Consider the following 15,780-nt stretch of genomic DNA (forward strand, 5'->3'; position numbering starts at 1 on the left):
TGTCAAAAGCAAAGACAATAGCAAGGAGTTCTTTTTTCAGTAGTTGTGTAATTTGTTTGTGCTCCTTGTAACGTCTTACTAGCATAATATATAGGTTGAAATCGTTTTTCAATCCTTTGTCCTAAAACGGCTCCCATTGTAAAATCACTTGCATCGCACATTAGTTCAAACGGTAGATTCCAATTTGGTGTTATCATGATCGACGCATTAGTGAGTTTCTCTTTAAGAATATTAAAAGATTTGATACATTCATCTAAAAAGATGAATGGAGCATCCTTTTCTAGGAGTTTATTCATAGGAGTGGCAATTTTAGAAAAATCTTTAATGAAACGTCGGTAAAAACTGGCATGCCCTAGAAAACTCCTAACTCCTCTAACATTGGTGGGATGTGGAAGTTTAGCAATTACATCTACTTTAGCTCTATCCACTTCAATTCCTTCCTTTGAGATCTTATGTCCAAGAACGATGCCTTCTTTAACCATGAAATGCCATTTCTCCCAATTAAGTAGTAGATTTGATTGTTCACATCTAATAAGCATTCGTTCAAGATTAACTAGACATGTTTCAAATGTATCACCGAAGACTGAAAAGTCATCCATGAAAACTTCCATGCATTCTTCTATCATGTCGTGAAAAATCACCATCATGCACCTTTGAAAGGTTGCAGGGGCGTTGCAAAGTCCAAATGGCATGTGTTTGTAAGAAAAAGTACCATAAGGGCACGTGAACGTGGTTTTCTCTTGGTCTTCGGGTGCTATTGGAATTTGAAAATATCCGGAAAAACCATCTAGAAAACAATAGTAACTGTTTCCGGCTAATCTTTCCAATATTTGATCAATGAAAGGTAAGGGAAAGTGATCTTTTCTGGTGGCGTCATTTAATTTTCTATAATCAATACATACACGCCATCATGTTAAAGTCCTAGTAGGAATAAGCTCATTTTTCTCATTTGTGATGACAGTCATGCCACCCTTCTTAGGCACGCATTGAACTGGGCTTACCCATGGACTATAGAAATTGGATAAATTAAACCTGCATCAAGCAGTTTAATAATTTCTTTTTTAACAACATCTTGCATATTAGGATTTAGTCTTCGTTGGCGTTGCACATACGTTTTATGACCTTCTTCCATAAGGATTTTATGTGTGCAATACGAAGGACTTATTCCTTTAATATCATGAATTTTCCATGCAATAGCTGGTTTATGAGCTTTCAACACAGAAATGAGTTGTGATTTCTCATTTTCAGTAAGAGAAGACGATATTATTACAGGTAATTCAGATTTACCATGTAAATAAGCGTATTCCAAATGGTTTGAAAGTGGCTTTAACTCTAATGTCGGTGGTTCTTCTATCAATGATTTGTATCGATATCTATCTTCTTCTTTTAGCATTTGAATTTCTTCTGTTGTTGGTTCATATCCATTAGCTATTAGTGTAGCTAACATTTCAGTTTCATCAATTGGTTCAGTTCCTTCTCCTAAAGAACATTCTCCTGTTCCTTTTAATTCTGGAAATTCTTCTAACAATTCTGCATGTGATTCTATAGTTTGAATATAATAACATGTATCATCTGCAGATTGTGGTTGTTGCATTGCTCTATCAACTGAAAAGGTAACACTCTCGTCCTCTATACTTAGGGTCAGTTTCTTACCAAACACGTCTATCATTGCTTTAGCCGTGTTTAAGAATGGTCTTCCTAATATGAGAGGAACTTGAGAATCTTCTTCCATGTCCAGAACAACAAAATCTACTGGAAATACTAAATTACCAACTTTAACTAGCATGTTCTCCATTATCCCTCTAGGATATTTTATTGATCGATCGGCTAGTTGTATGCATATTCTTGTTGGTTTTAATTCTCCAAGGTCTAGTTTAGCGTATAGTGAATACGGCATTAGATTTATACTAGCACCTAAGTCTGCCAACGCTTCTATTGAACTAAGACTACCCAGAAAACATGGAATTGTGAAACTTCCTGGATCTGATAATTTTTCTGGTATCTTATTCAACAGCACTGCTGAACAATTAGCATTCATAGTAACAGCCGAGTGTTCTTCCATTTTCTTTATATTCGATATTAGATCTTTCAGAAATTTAGCATATCTAGGCATTCCTGAAATTACATCAATGAAAGGAAGATTTACATTTATCTGTTTAAACATATCTAAGAATTTGGATTGCTCGGCTTCAAGTTTCTCTTTTTTCATTTTACTCGGGTAAGGAAGTGGTGGTTGGTATGGTTTAACATAAGGTTTAGCCTTAACTGTATTATCTTCATTAACCTTTTCAACTACCGGTTCTTTTTCCTTATCTTGTTCAGGTTGTGGTTCTTGTGGAGTAGGAATAGCTTCATCAGAAGTTACAGGTATTTCAGATGGTTTAAGTGTAATACCACTTCTTGTGGTAATAGCTTTAGCTGTTTCATTTCGGGGGTTAGCATTTGTATCACTAGGTAAACTTCCCGGTTTTCTTTCTCCTATTAACCTTGCTAGGTTACTTACTTCTTGTTTCAAATTTTGAATAGAAGCTTGTTGATTTCTAAATGCTTGAGCATTTTGTTCATTGGTTTGTTTCTGAGATGTGAAAAACTGTGTTTGAGTTTCAACTAGCTTCGTCATCATATCTTCTAAATTCGGCTTTTTATCATCGGGTTGTGGTGGTTTGTTTTGAAAATTAGGTCTTTGCTGATTGTAAGTATTGTTGGATACTTGTTGATTGCTAGGACCTTGTTGGTTGTTGTATGGAACATTTCGGTTATAATTCTGGTTTTGATTGTAAATCGGTCTTGGCGGTTGATAATTATTCTGATAATTATTTCCAGGCCTTTGGTTTAGATATGAAATATTCTCTCTTTGTTTCATTGTTAGCTCAATACTAAGACAATCTTTTGTCAAATGTGGTCCTCCACACTGCTCACAACTAATTCGTATTGAGTGAATATCATTAGTCATCTTTTCCATTCGTCTCTCGATAGCATCTATCTTTGCGGAAATGGAATCTAAGTCATGGCTAGAATCGGCTCTAGCTGCTTTAGATGATCTAACGATATCTTTTTCTTGGTGCCACTCATGTGAGTGGGAAGCAGTGTTATCAATAATTTTGTAAGCATCAGTTTCTGTTTTCTTCATAATGGAACCACCAGCTGCTATATCGATGTCTTTCCTTGTAATGATGTTGCATCCTTGGTAGAATATTTGTACTATTTGACAAGTGTCTAAACCATGTTGCAAACATCCTCTTAATAACTTTACAAATCTGGTCCATGCTTCATATAGAGTTTCATTTGGCTTTTGTGTGAACATAACAATTTCTCCTTGAAGTCTCACGGCTTTAGATGCCGGAAAGAATTGTTTAAGAAATTTTTCAACTAAAACGTCCCATGTTGAAGTCTCACGGCTTCATATAGAGTTTCATTTGGCTTTTGTGTGAACATAACAATTTTTCAATTTCTCCTTCAGGTAACGATTCCAACCAATCTTTGGCTTTTCCCTTTAAAGTCCAGGGAAATAACATGAGATATATTTGTTCATCGTCAACTTCTCGGATTTTAAATAGTGTGCAGATCCTATTAAAGGTACGAAGATGTTCATTTGGATCTTCCTTCGGTGCACCACTAAATTGGCATTGATTAGTCACCATGTGTAGAATTTGTCCTTTGATTTCATAATCTGGCGCATTAATGTCAGGATGAGTAATTGCGTGACGTTGACCAGTGCGTTTAGCTCTCATTCGGTGTTCCATACTTAGAGGTTCCAGATTCTCCATGATTGAATTTATTGAATCTGAATCACTAGAGGATTCTGATTTAATGGTTCGTTCCTCAACAATTTCTGTTTGAATGATTGGTGGTTCCGGAGGAAAAATTAATGGTTCAGGATCTATGAATTGTCCCTGAATATTCTCCGGATTCTCAATTGTGAGATTGGGTTCAAAAAATGGATTATCGGAAATTTGAATTGGAGTACTTGGTCGACTGGATGACGATTCTAAAGAAAAATCAACGGCGACAATATTTGCTAGATGTCTTGATCTGGTTACAGGTGGTGAACGTATAAAAGGTGGTGAACGTCTTGCTCGGTGCATTCACTGAATATCCTATTAGTTTTTAAAAGGAAAGAAAAATTATATAATTTATCCAATTAATAGACTTTTCTGATTTTGCCCACGTTTCGAATAGCCAAAAGATGCAGCAGAGGGGCAGGATTCGTTTGGTCTCAATATAATTGAGTACTGTTTGTCTCCAATAACTCGGTCCACGTACAAATCCAACTATTACTACGAACCAGAAAATTTTGATGTCTATCAATTTAACCACTTAAAATAAATTTTCGTAATTTTAAGAAATTTAGATAAGAAGCAGAATAAAAATCTATGTCCTAAAACTATAATGGCGAGAAATAAGAAAGAAAAAGAGCGCGTCGATATTAAAATTGGAGAAATAAGAAAGAAAAAGAGTGACTTATAAAACTTTAAAAATACTCGACTATCCCAACCTTATTATTATCACTAACTTAAAATTAAAATTGCAAATTGAGATTACTAATTAGAGTGATAATTGATACATAGGTAAAAGGCGTCGAAAAATAAAAATAAGAAAGTAGCGCGTCGAAACTTAAAAAGGAACTAAAAACTAAAAATTAAAAGTTGCGTCTAAAAATATTAAAGCTTACAAGTAAAACTATATCCCAAATGGCAATAACTTAAAAAGGTACTAAAACTTAAAAAGGCATCGCAAAATTCTAAAGCACCTAGATCTTAGTCTAAGGAATAAGCACTTAAGGGATTTTACGGCAAAGCCTAAAAATCTAGAAATAAAAATAACTATGGCAAAAACTATATTTAAACTAAATACGAGTGAAAAATACAAAAAATTACGCTAAAACAATTAAAAACGGACAAAATATAAAAATATACTAAAAGTTGTAAAAGTTACAATTTTTATAAAAATATTATTTTTATATTATTTATTTTATAAAACTATTAATTTTAAAATTTAATTAAACTAATTAAACTAAATATTACAAATTAATTAAAACTTAAATTAAATACTAAATGAATTAAAAATTTAACCCTAAATACAAATTAATTAATAATAATAAATAATACTCCGTAATTAATGCAAGATTAGGGTTCTGGGCACGCGTGTCAGGGTGGCTCCGCGAGTCGCGGTGAACCCAGTTCAAAAACTCTGCGGGTCGCGGAGGGTGCAGTTTCAGTTCAGAAACAGGTCATGTTTCGACAGGTTTCAGTTTTTTTTTATTTATATTTTTTTATTTTATTTTCTGTTTTAATAATTCTGTTTTAGATATTTATATAATTACAAAATATTTAAATAAAATTTATATTTTTACAAACTAAAATAAAAATAAAAAAACTTTATAAAACTTATATATTTAACAAACTCTTAAAAATATTTATATTTTTGTTTTTTCTTTTTATATTTTTGAATATTTAAAACGTATTTTTACAAAAGCGTATTTTTTATAAAAGTAAACTAAAAATGAAAATCTTTTTTTTTATTTAGCGTTGCGCTTCCGGCTTTTAAGCAAGATTTCGAATCCCCGGCAGCGGCGCCAAAAATACTTGATGTTAAAGCTAAGGGGTATAAAATACTATTAAATTTTACTAGGAAATAATATTAAATACGATACAATTTTACACAAGATATTTATTTATTTATAGAATGGATATACTTAAACCTTGCTACAACACTTATAGGCAGTGTACCTAATCGTACAGTAGTGTAGTTTTTAGTAAGTCCGGTTCGTTCCACAGGGAAAAATCTTTAAACAAAGCTTAACGCTATATTAGTTTAATTTATAAAAATACAAATATATATATAAGTAATATTATTATTATAAAAGGGGGGTTTTTACCGTTTAATGACCGGTTTGTCGATTTTTAAAACTTTAGTTGCAGTTAAAACCTAATGTAAAATATTAAAAATAAATACAAGACTTAATTTAAAGCGTAAAGTAAATAACGATAATGAAATTGCGATAAATAAAAATGCGATGAAATAAAATTGCGATAATTAAAAAGTACGATAATTAAAAGTGAAATTAAATACAATAACAATAAATAAAAGTGCGATAATTAAAAGTGCAATTAAATATAAAATAAAGGAAATTAAATATGAAATAAAAGAATTATGCTTATTTAAACTTCCGTAATCATGATGTTTGACGTGTTGATTTTAGTTTTATGCCCATGGGTTAATTGTCCTTTTGTCCTGGATTATTTAATATGTCCGTCTGGTTTTGTCCATAACAGTCCATCAGTCATAAATATAAAGTGCGAGTGTCCTCGTCAAATTATCCTTATACCCGAAGTTAAATATTCCAACTAATTGGGGACTTAAACTGTAACAAGGTTTTAATACTTTGTTTAATAATTACACCAGGATATCGACTGTGTGTAACCCAAGGTTTTAATACTTTGTTATCAATTATGCCAAGTGTCCTTGTACATAATTTCACCCCTGTTTTAATAATTTCATAGACTATTAATTCATTCCCGTGTCCGGTTAAATGAACGATTATTCGTACATATAAATATCCCGCCCATCGTGTCCGATAGAGTGTATATGGTTATTTATAGGGACGTCCAATTGTAAATCTTTATATTAAAATTAACAAACTATCATTTAGTTAAACAAATATAAAGCCCACTAATAGCCCATAGTCTAATTGTAACATCCCGCGTTTTTTCCGTTAAATTTATTTTTAACACCGTCTTTTTTTTTTAAATAATATCTTTCGCTATTTAAATTCCCAATTTCCGTTGACTAACGTTCATAATCTTCTCGTTATTTAATTATAACATCACTCGTCTACTCGAGCGTTTTTAAAATATTCGTTTGGTTAAATCCCGCACCCGCTTCTAAACTCGAGGGACTAAAATTGACACGGGGCAAACTAGTTGACTAGGTCAACTAGTCCACCCCAATCACCACCATTTCCATCATCTCCCTCTCTCTCTCTCTTTCTTTTTTTTTTCTCTCAAGAACACAAACATAATTCATCATCTAAATTCGGATCGGGAAGCAAACTTAAAAACAAATTACATATTCGTGATCCTCTCATCATCCTCTTCGATTTGGTACCAATTTCATCCATTTTGGGTAACATTTCTAAAACACTAAATTTCTCTAAATTCGTTTTATATACTTGAAATTGTGTTAGTTAGTGTCTATGGCTCGTGTGTAACATGAATATATGTTTTGTTTGCTCGATTTGTGGTTTGGAGTAACTAGTTTGAGTTTTTGAAATGGGTTTGCTTAATCCTTGATTTTGGATGAGTTAATGTTGTTAGATTGTTAAAGTGCATGTTATAATTGTGTTACTAGTATCATTAGCCACATTTGGATGTGTAGGTTGATTAAGAAAACTTCAAAAACCCGATTAATGATTTTGTGATGTTTGACTAGGGTTTGATAGTTCTTGACATGAACTTTTGGATGCTTAAATGCCATGGAATGTTAATTGTTAGTGTTTAGTTGTAATGTATGCCTCATTACCTTCAAAACGGCATATCATATGTGAGAATTGGATTCCCGAAACTCAGAATGCATTGATGAACTTGAAACTTTGAAAATGGACTTTTAAACGATCACTTGACGAGAAATCGGTTATGGAAAATGTTGTTTTTGTTTGATGAAACATGTTTAGTTGTGTTCCTTGTCAAAAGAGCTTTCCAACGGTATAAGATACGCTTCCTAATTGTTTACGGTTTGAGTTTTGCGTTTGTTTGAAATTTTACCAAGCCTTGAACAAGTGAAACAGGCCAGGGACCAGGCCACGGCCATTGTCGCGCCGCGGAGCAATTTGTCGCGCCGTGGCCCAAAGGGTGATTTTAGAACATGTTTTTCAGGCTTTCTGACCTTCAACATAGGCATTTGTCGCGCCGCGGAGCAATTTGTCGCGCCGTGACAATTGCCTGTTTCATCCGAACTTCAGCAAACTTGTTTTGGCCATAACTTTTTGACCGTAACTCCGTTTTCGATGAATCAAATATCGTTGGAAACGTAATAAGATTTCCTTTATAATGGTAAGGTTTTGAAATGTCAACTCAAACTTTATTACAATCGTTCTAACATGCTTTTATACTTGATTCTTGCATGAAACTTGACAACGTGATTCACATGCTATACTATTCGAGTCGTAACGAGCCATAGGACTAATTGAACACATTTCACCCGACCTTGTGTCGTAACCGGTTAATTGATACAACTTACTTGTTTAGGTCAAGGCTAAGAAACTTTCATGCACACGATTACTTTGTGAAGTACATTTATACTCGTGCACTCGAGGTGAGATCATAGTCCCACTTTTTACTCTTTTGAACTTACTTTTGGGATGAGAAAACATAAACGATTCTTTTAAACTAAGTGAACACAAGAACGGGAAAACAAACATTCTACATACGAGTTTAGAACGAAAATCCTCAATCCGATTATCATTAGTTACATCAGATGGTGTAAGCGAGAACTTATGTTATATGGCCATATGGGTTTGACAAACCCTCATTCAAACGGTTCGCTACCGTTTACGAATGAAATATATTTTCGGGAACAGTGTTGTTCTAGCACTAATTGATGGGGTATTCAACGGACGGAACGTTAAGCTTTGATAATTGGGTGCTCGTGAATATTAACTTTTAGAATGTACTATTATTCAACTTTGCAAATCTTGTGGTTCGACTTACTTTACTTTTACTCACTTACTCAAACCTATGATTTCACCAATGTTTTTGCGTTGACAGATTCTTCTATGTTTTCTCAGGTTTTCACATGGCTATTTGATACATGCTTCCGCACTCTTTGATTACTTGATTGGAGTCTACCATGCATGCATACGCTAGGGATAGCATTTTTGGATTCAAACTTTTGTCTACTTACTTACGCTATTTATAGCAACTGTGATTTTAAACTAATTATGTCGCAAGTTATTTCATTCATACTTTATAACTTTGTAAACTTAAACTTATTGTCGATCCGTTTGTTAAACTAAACTTTGTACCTTTCAAATGAACGCGACATAATTTTGGTCAAACGAGTCTCATATAGGGACTACGACCACGCAACGGGACCTAAGTTAACGACGCCGTCAATAACGGTTTTGGTCGGGTCGTTACAAGTGGTATCAGAGCGTTGGTTGTAGGGAACTAAGACGTGCATTAGTGTGTCTAACAGAGTCGTTAGGACGCATTAGTGAGTCTAGACTACAACCGAATAGTTAGCATTTGCATTCTGACATACATTTGCTATAGATAGCACTTACTTGACTACTTGTGCATTATACTTGAATCATTCTTAGGCAAACTTTTTAATGGTACCCAAACTTTCATCATACGAACTCGTATTCCGCCAATTTTTGGTAAAACAAGTGAATTCAAGATTCATGCGCGTAAGGATGACAACGACTTCATTGGTCACACTTGTCCGGGAACCCTGTCTCCCAGATTATGATTCGCCACCGTTTTCAACTTACTATCGGTGTCACACCGGTGTTCCTTACTATCTACCACTTCTTGTTACTACCATCACTACTCTAGGTGAGTATCGTCATCGCTAATTATCACTACGGTTGCGTACTTTTTGTTATCATAATTCGTTACTCTTTTCGTGCCTAAGGGCATTATCGCTTGACTTGAACCGCAATGACGTGAACAATCACTTATACACTTCCCTCGGGGAACGCTTCTTTATAGTTGCACTAATTCTTTCGATTCAATACGAGTCACGTTAGAGACATCGTTACACTTTGTTTATTTTTTTTTAAACTTCACGATTACACGAACTTGAATCTATAGAGTGATGTGGGAATGGAGGTATGAGTTAGCGTAATATAACGACACTCGATCAACGTGGTTATATTACGGTAAGACATACCAAAGTTCTAGTGACGCGTGATGGTGGTTAGACTCGATCAACCTAAACACCACCATGTGCCATGTACATGACTTCATCTTTTCAGGTTTGGACATCCGAAAACTCCGAGAATATTGATAACAACCATACCGGGGACACCCCTTCGACTTTTGTCGAACTATACTTATGCTTCCGAATGAATTACCGATTCCTCTCGACTTCAACCGTATGTTACACGTGTATACTATCTCGTCCTCGCACAGTCTTATTGACTAATTACGATTTACTCGTTATGCTCGCACCGAGGCGGAAACTTCTCTCTCATCACACTCGTACTTCCGGTTCAGGAAATCTTTACTCTAAACTCTCAAAGGGGGGAGAGACTCTCCACGTTATACTAGTATTCACCTCGAGGGTGAATAGTTCCGACGAACGTTTTTCTTTCAGAAACCGAGGAGAACTTGCCCCGACGAACGTTTTTGGAAACCGATAAACCTTCCGCGACGCGAATTTTCTTGAGAAACTTGTCCTAGCTAACGTTTTCAATTCCTAGCAAACTTGTTCAATATGCCTTAGGGAAATGTACTCCGTTTCGGACCGAGATCCTCGTTTCACTTCTAGATTTTGGAGTGCCTCACAAAAAGTCTCGGGACCACGTTTAGACATGAGTACCGCACATCAACCATAACCCGACGGACCGAACAAACATACGATTTAAGTCTTGAAAACCATAATACGAATTTGTATTACCAACTTCAAATTTACTTGAGAAAAGTATTTTCCTTTAACCGAATCCTCGTACTACAATGATTTTCATTCGAGTTTTAACGTCACTCCTTTTGAAACCACATGTGACCGGAAACGTCATTCTCCTTTGTCGAACCAAGTAAACGATGATCAATTCACCGGGGCCGAAGTTATTCCTGAGCAACCGAGAAAATTTATTCATAATCAGGTAAAACCCTACGCGACTCGTAATCACCAAGAGCTACGCCGATGTTAGACGTAAACATTTCAAATTTCACGTGGGAAACCGCGTCACGTTAAGAGTCGCACCTTGGAAAGGTGCAATCCGTTTCGGGAAACGTAGGAAGCTAAATCCACTATATTTCGATCCTTTAAATTCTTGGGGTGTTTTGGACCCGTCGCTAGCCGTTTAGACTTTTCCGACTCATTTTGAGTCTCCGTTTATCCTACATTCGATGTATCAACTCAAAGACGTGTTTTGCGAAACGAGAACTTGTTATCTCCTTTGATGAACTCACTATCGACGATAACCCTCACTTCCTAGGCGGACCGGTTGAAACCATAAATAGTGAAGCCAAACCTTAAAACAACATATGATCCCGATAGTCAAAATTCGTTGAAATACCCTAGAACGTACTTCTCCCTCATTCGTAGAATTGGCAACACAAAATCTCGAGGAAGATTCAACAACTACTACTTCCAACTAAATTTCGGGACGAAATTTCTTTTGAGGTGTGGATAATGTAACATCCCGCGTTTTTTCCGTTAAATTTATTTTTAACACCGTCTTTTTTTTTTAAATAATATCTTTCGCTATTTAAATTCCCAATTTCCGTTGACTAACGTTCATAATCTTCTCGTTATTTAATTATAACATCACTCGTCTACTCGAGCGTTTTTAAAATATTCGTTTGGTTAAATCCCGCACCCGCTTCTAAACTCGAGGGACTAAAATTGACACGGGGCAAACTAGTTGACTAGGTCAACTAGTCCACCCCAATCACCACCATTTCCATCATCTCCCTCTCTCTCTCTCTTTCTTTTTTTTTTCTCTCAAGAACACAAACATAATTCATCATCTAAATTCGGATCGGGAAGCAAACTTCAAAACAAATTACATATTCGTGATCCTCTCATCATCCTCTTCGATTTGGTACCAATTTCATCCATTTTGGGTAACATTTCTAAAACACTAAATTTCTCTAAATTCGTTTTATATACTTGAAATTGTGTTAGTTAGTGTCTATGGCTCGTGTGTAACATGAATATATGTTTTGTTTGCTCGATTTGTGGTTTGGAGTAACTAGTTTGAGTTTTTGAAATGGGTTTGCTTAATCCTTGATTTTGGATGAGTTAATGTTGTTAGATTGTTAAAGTGCATGTTATAATTGTGTTACTAGTATCATTAGCCACATTTGGATGTGTAGGTTGATTAAGAAAACTTCAAAAACCCGATTAATGATTTTGTGATGTTTGACTAGGGTTTGATAGTTCTTGACATGAACTTTTGGATGCTTAAATGCCATGGAATGTTAATTGTTAGTGTTTAGTTGTAATGTATGCCTCATTACCTTCAAAACGGCATATCATATGTGAGAATTGGATTCCCGAAACTCAAAATGCATTGATAAACTTGAAACTTTGAAAATGGACTTTTAAACGATCACTTGACGAGAAATCGGTTATGGAAAATGTTGTTTTTGTTTGATGAAACATGTTTAGTTGTGTTCCTTGTCAAAAGAGCTTTCCAACGGTATAAGATACGCTTCCTAATTGTTTACGGTTTGAGTTTTGCGTTTGTTTGAAATTTTACCAAGCCTTGAACAAGTGAAACAGGCCAGGGACCAGGCCACGGCCATTGTCGCGCCGCGGAGCAATTTGTCGCGCCGTGGCCCAAAGGGTGATTTTAGAACATGTTTTTCAGGCTTTCTGACCTTCAACATAGGCATTTGTCGCGCCGCGGAGCAATTTGTCGCGCCGTGACAATTGCCTGTTTCATCCGAACTTCAGCAAACTTGTTTTGGCCATAACTTTTTGACCGTAACTCCGTTTTCGATGAATCAAATATCGTTGGAAACGTAATAAGATTTCCTTTATAATGGTAAGGTTTTGAAATGTCAACTCAAACTTTATTACAATCGTTCTAACATGCTTTTATACTTGATTCTTGCATGAAACTTGACAACGTGATTCACATGCTATACTATTCGAGTCGTAACGAGCCATAGGACTAATTGAACACATTTCACCCGACCTTGTGTCGTAACCGGTTAATTGATACAACTTACTTGTTTAGGTCAAGGCTAAGCAACTTTCATGCACACGATTACTTTGTGAAGTACATTTATACTCGTGCACTCGAGGTGAGATCATAGTCCCACTTTTTACTCTTTTGAACTTACTTTTGGGATGAGAAAACATAAACGATTCTTTTAAACTAAGTGAACACAAGAACGGGAAAACAAACATTCTACATACGAGTTTAGAACGAAAATCCTCAATCCGATTATCATTAGTTACATCAGATGGTGTAAGCGAGAACTTATGTTATATGGCCATATGGGTTTGACAAACCCTCATTCAAACGGTTCGCTACCGTTTACGAATGAAATATATTTTCGGGAACAGTGTTGTTCTAGCACTAATTGATGGGGTATTCAACGGACGGAACGTTAAGCTTTGATAATTGGGTGCTCGTGAATATTAACTTTTAGAATGTACTATTATTCAACTTTGCAAATCTTGTGGTTCGACTTACTTTACTTTTACTCACTTACTCAAACCTATGATTTCACCAACGTTTTTGCGTTGACAGATTCTTCTATGTTTTCTCAGGTTTTCACATGGCTATTTGATACATGCTTCCGCACTCTTTGATTACTTGATTGGAGTCTACCATGCATGCATACGCTAGGGATAGCATTTTTGGATTCAAACTTTTGTCTACTTACTTACGCTATTTATAGCAACTGTGATTTTAAACTAATTATGTCGCAAGTTATTTCATTCATACTTTATAACTTTGTAAACTTAAACTTATTGTCGATCCGTTTGTTAAACTAAACTTTGTACCTTTCAAATGAACGCGACATAATTTTGGTCAAACGAGTCTCATATAGGGACTACGACCACGCAACGGGACCTAAGTTAACGACGCCGTCAAAAACGGTTTTGGTCGGGTCGTTACACTAATTTCCACAAGTGTCGTTCTTTTGTCCAAACTCCAATTATGGTACAAAGCCCAATTACCCAATTTTAGTAATTAGCCCAACATCATGATTACTTCGATTTAAATAAGCATAATAATAACTTAGCTACGAGACATTAATATAAAAAGGTTGAACATAACTTACAATGATTAAAAATAGCGTAGCGTTACACGGACAGAATTTCGACTTACACCCTTACAACATTCGCTAACATACCCTTATTATTGGAAATTAAAATTAAAATTAAAATTATAATATATATATATATATATATATATATATATATATATATATATATATATATATATATATATATATATATATACGTTGATGATAGAGAGATTGATATATGATATTTAAAACGTCGAATTGCGCTGGCTTTTATAGGCATTTTTTTCTAGGGAGGCTCCACGAGTCGCGGCCTTTTTGGCCTTCAAACTCCGCAACTCGCGGAGTTTGTTTCTACAGCTCATCTCATTTTGGAACCTTTCTTGCCGACGGTTTTAATATATAAATATAATATATATATATAATTTATATAATTAATTATATATTATATTATATTTATATACATAGTTAACTTGTAATTTTTAGTCCGTTGCGTCGAGCGTTGAGAGTTGACTCTGGTCCCGGTTCCGGATTTTCGAACGTCCTTGCGTTCAATTTAATATCTTGTACTTTGCGTTTTGAATCTTGTACTCTTGTAATTTCGAGACGTTTCTTATCAATAATTGGAACCTCTTTGATTGTATTTTGTACTTTTGAGCTTTTTGGTCGTTTGCGTCTTCAATTCGTCGAATCTGTCTTTTGTCTTCACCTTTTATTATTTAAACGAATATCACTTGTAAATAGAACAATTGCAACTAAAAGCTTGTCTTTCTTGAGGGATAATGCTATGAAATATATGTTCGTTTTTAGCATTATCAGTACTGTAGTGACCCGAAATTTTCCATGTTTATATATTAAAAAATATATATTTGCATGATTAAATGTTTCCAACATGTTAAGAAATCAAACTTGTTAAGACTTGATTATTTGATATGAGTTTCATGTAGACAATTGACCACCCAAGTTGACCGGCGATTCACGAACGCTAAAACTTGTAAAAACGACATGATGATATATATGGTTAACATGAGATTATTATAAGTAAGTATCTCACTAAGTATATTAACAATGTGTGATATACATAAAAAAAATGAGAATATTGAATTATGAAGCTCGAAATGATATACATAACGATTATCGTTATAACAACGTCTTACTAAATACATATGTATTGTATTAAGATATTGATATACTATATTTAACATGATAAAATGATAATTAAGTATATCATTGAGTGTATTAACAATGAACTATACAAGTAAAATGAGACTACTAACTTAAGGATTTCGAAACAATATATATATGTAACGATTATCGTTGTAATAGTATTTTAACATATATATATGATATTAAGATATATTCATACACCATGTTATCATGTTAACATAACAATTTAACATCTCATTTAAGTATAATAACAATGAATTAATTACATTTAACAAGATCGTTAACTTAAAGGTTTCAAAACATCACTTACATGTAACGACTAACGATGACTTAACGACTCAGTTAAAATGTATATACATGTAGTATATTAAGATGTATTAGTACACTTTTGAAAGACTTCATGACACATATCAATGTACTTCTACTTAACAAAAATGCTTACAATTGCATTCTCATTCATTATTCTACTTGTATGCACCCGTAGTCGTACTCGTACAATACCCAGCTCTTAGACGTATATACTATTGGTATATACACATAATAATTCAGCTCTTAGCAGCCCTCACTTAGTCAATAAACATGTGAAACTGTCATTTGGCAACTAGCATGAATTATTACACTAAAAATCAAATTACAACTTGCATATATGGAACCCCTCATTCACGTTTTTCTTCAT

This window comes from Rutidosis leptorrhynchoides, chromosome 11 (genome assembly GCF_046630445.1).
Source record: "Rutidosis leptorrhynchoides isolate AG116_Rl617_1_P2 chromosome 11, CSIRO_AGI_Rlap_v1, whole genome shotgun sequence".
In the NCBI taxonomy this organism is placed as follows: Eukaryota; Viridiplantae; Streptophyta; class Magnoliopsida; order Asterales; family Asteraceae; genus Rutidosis; species Rutidosis leptorrhynchoides.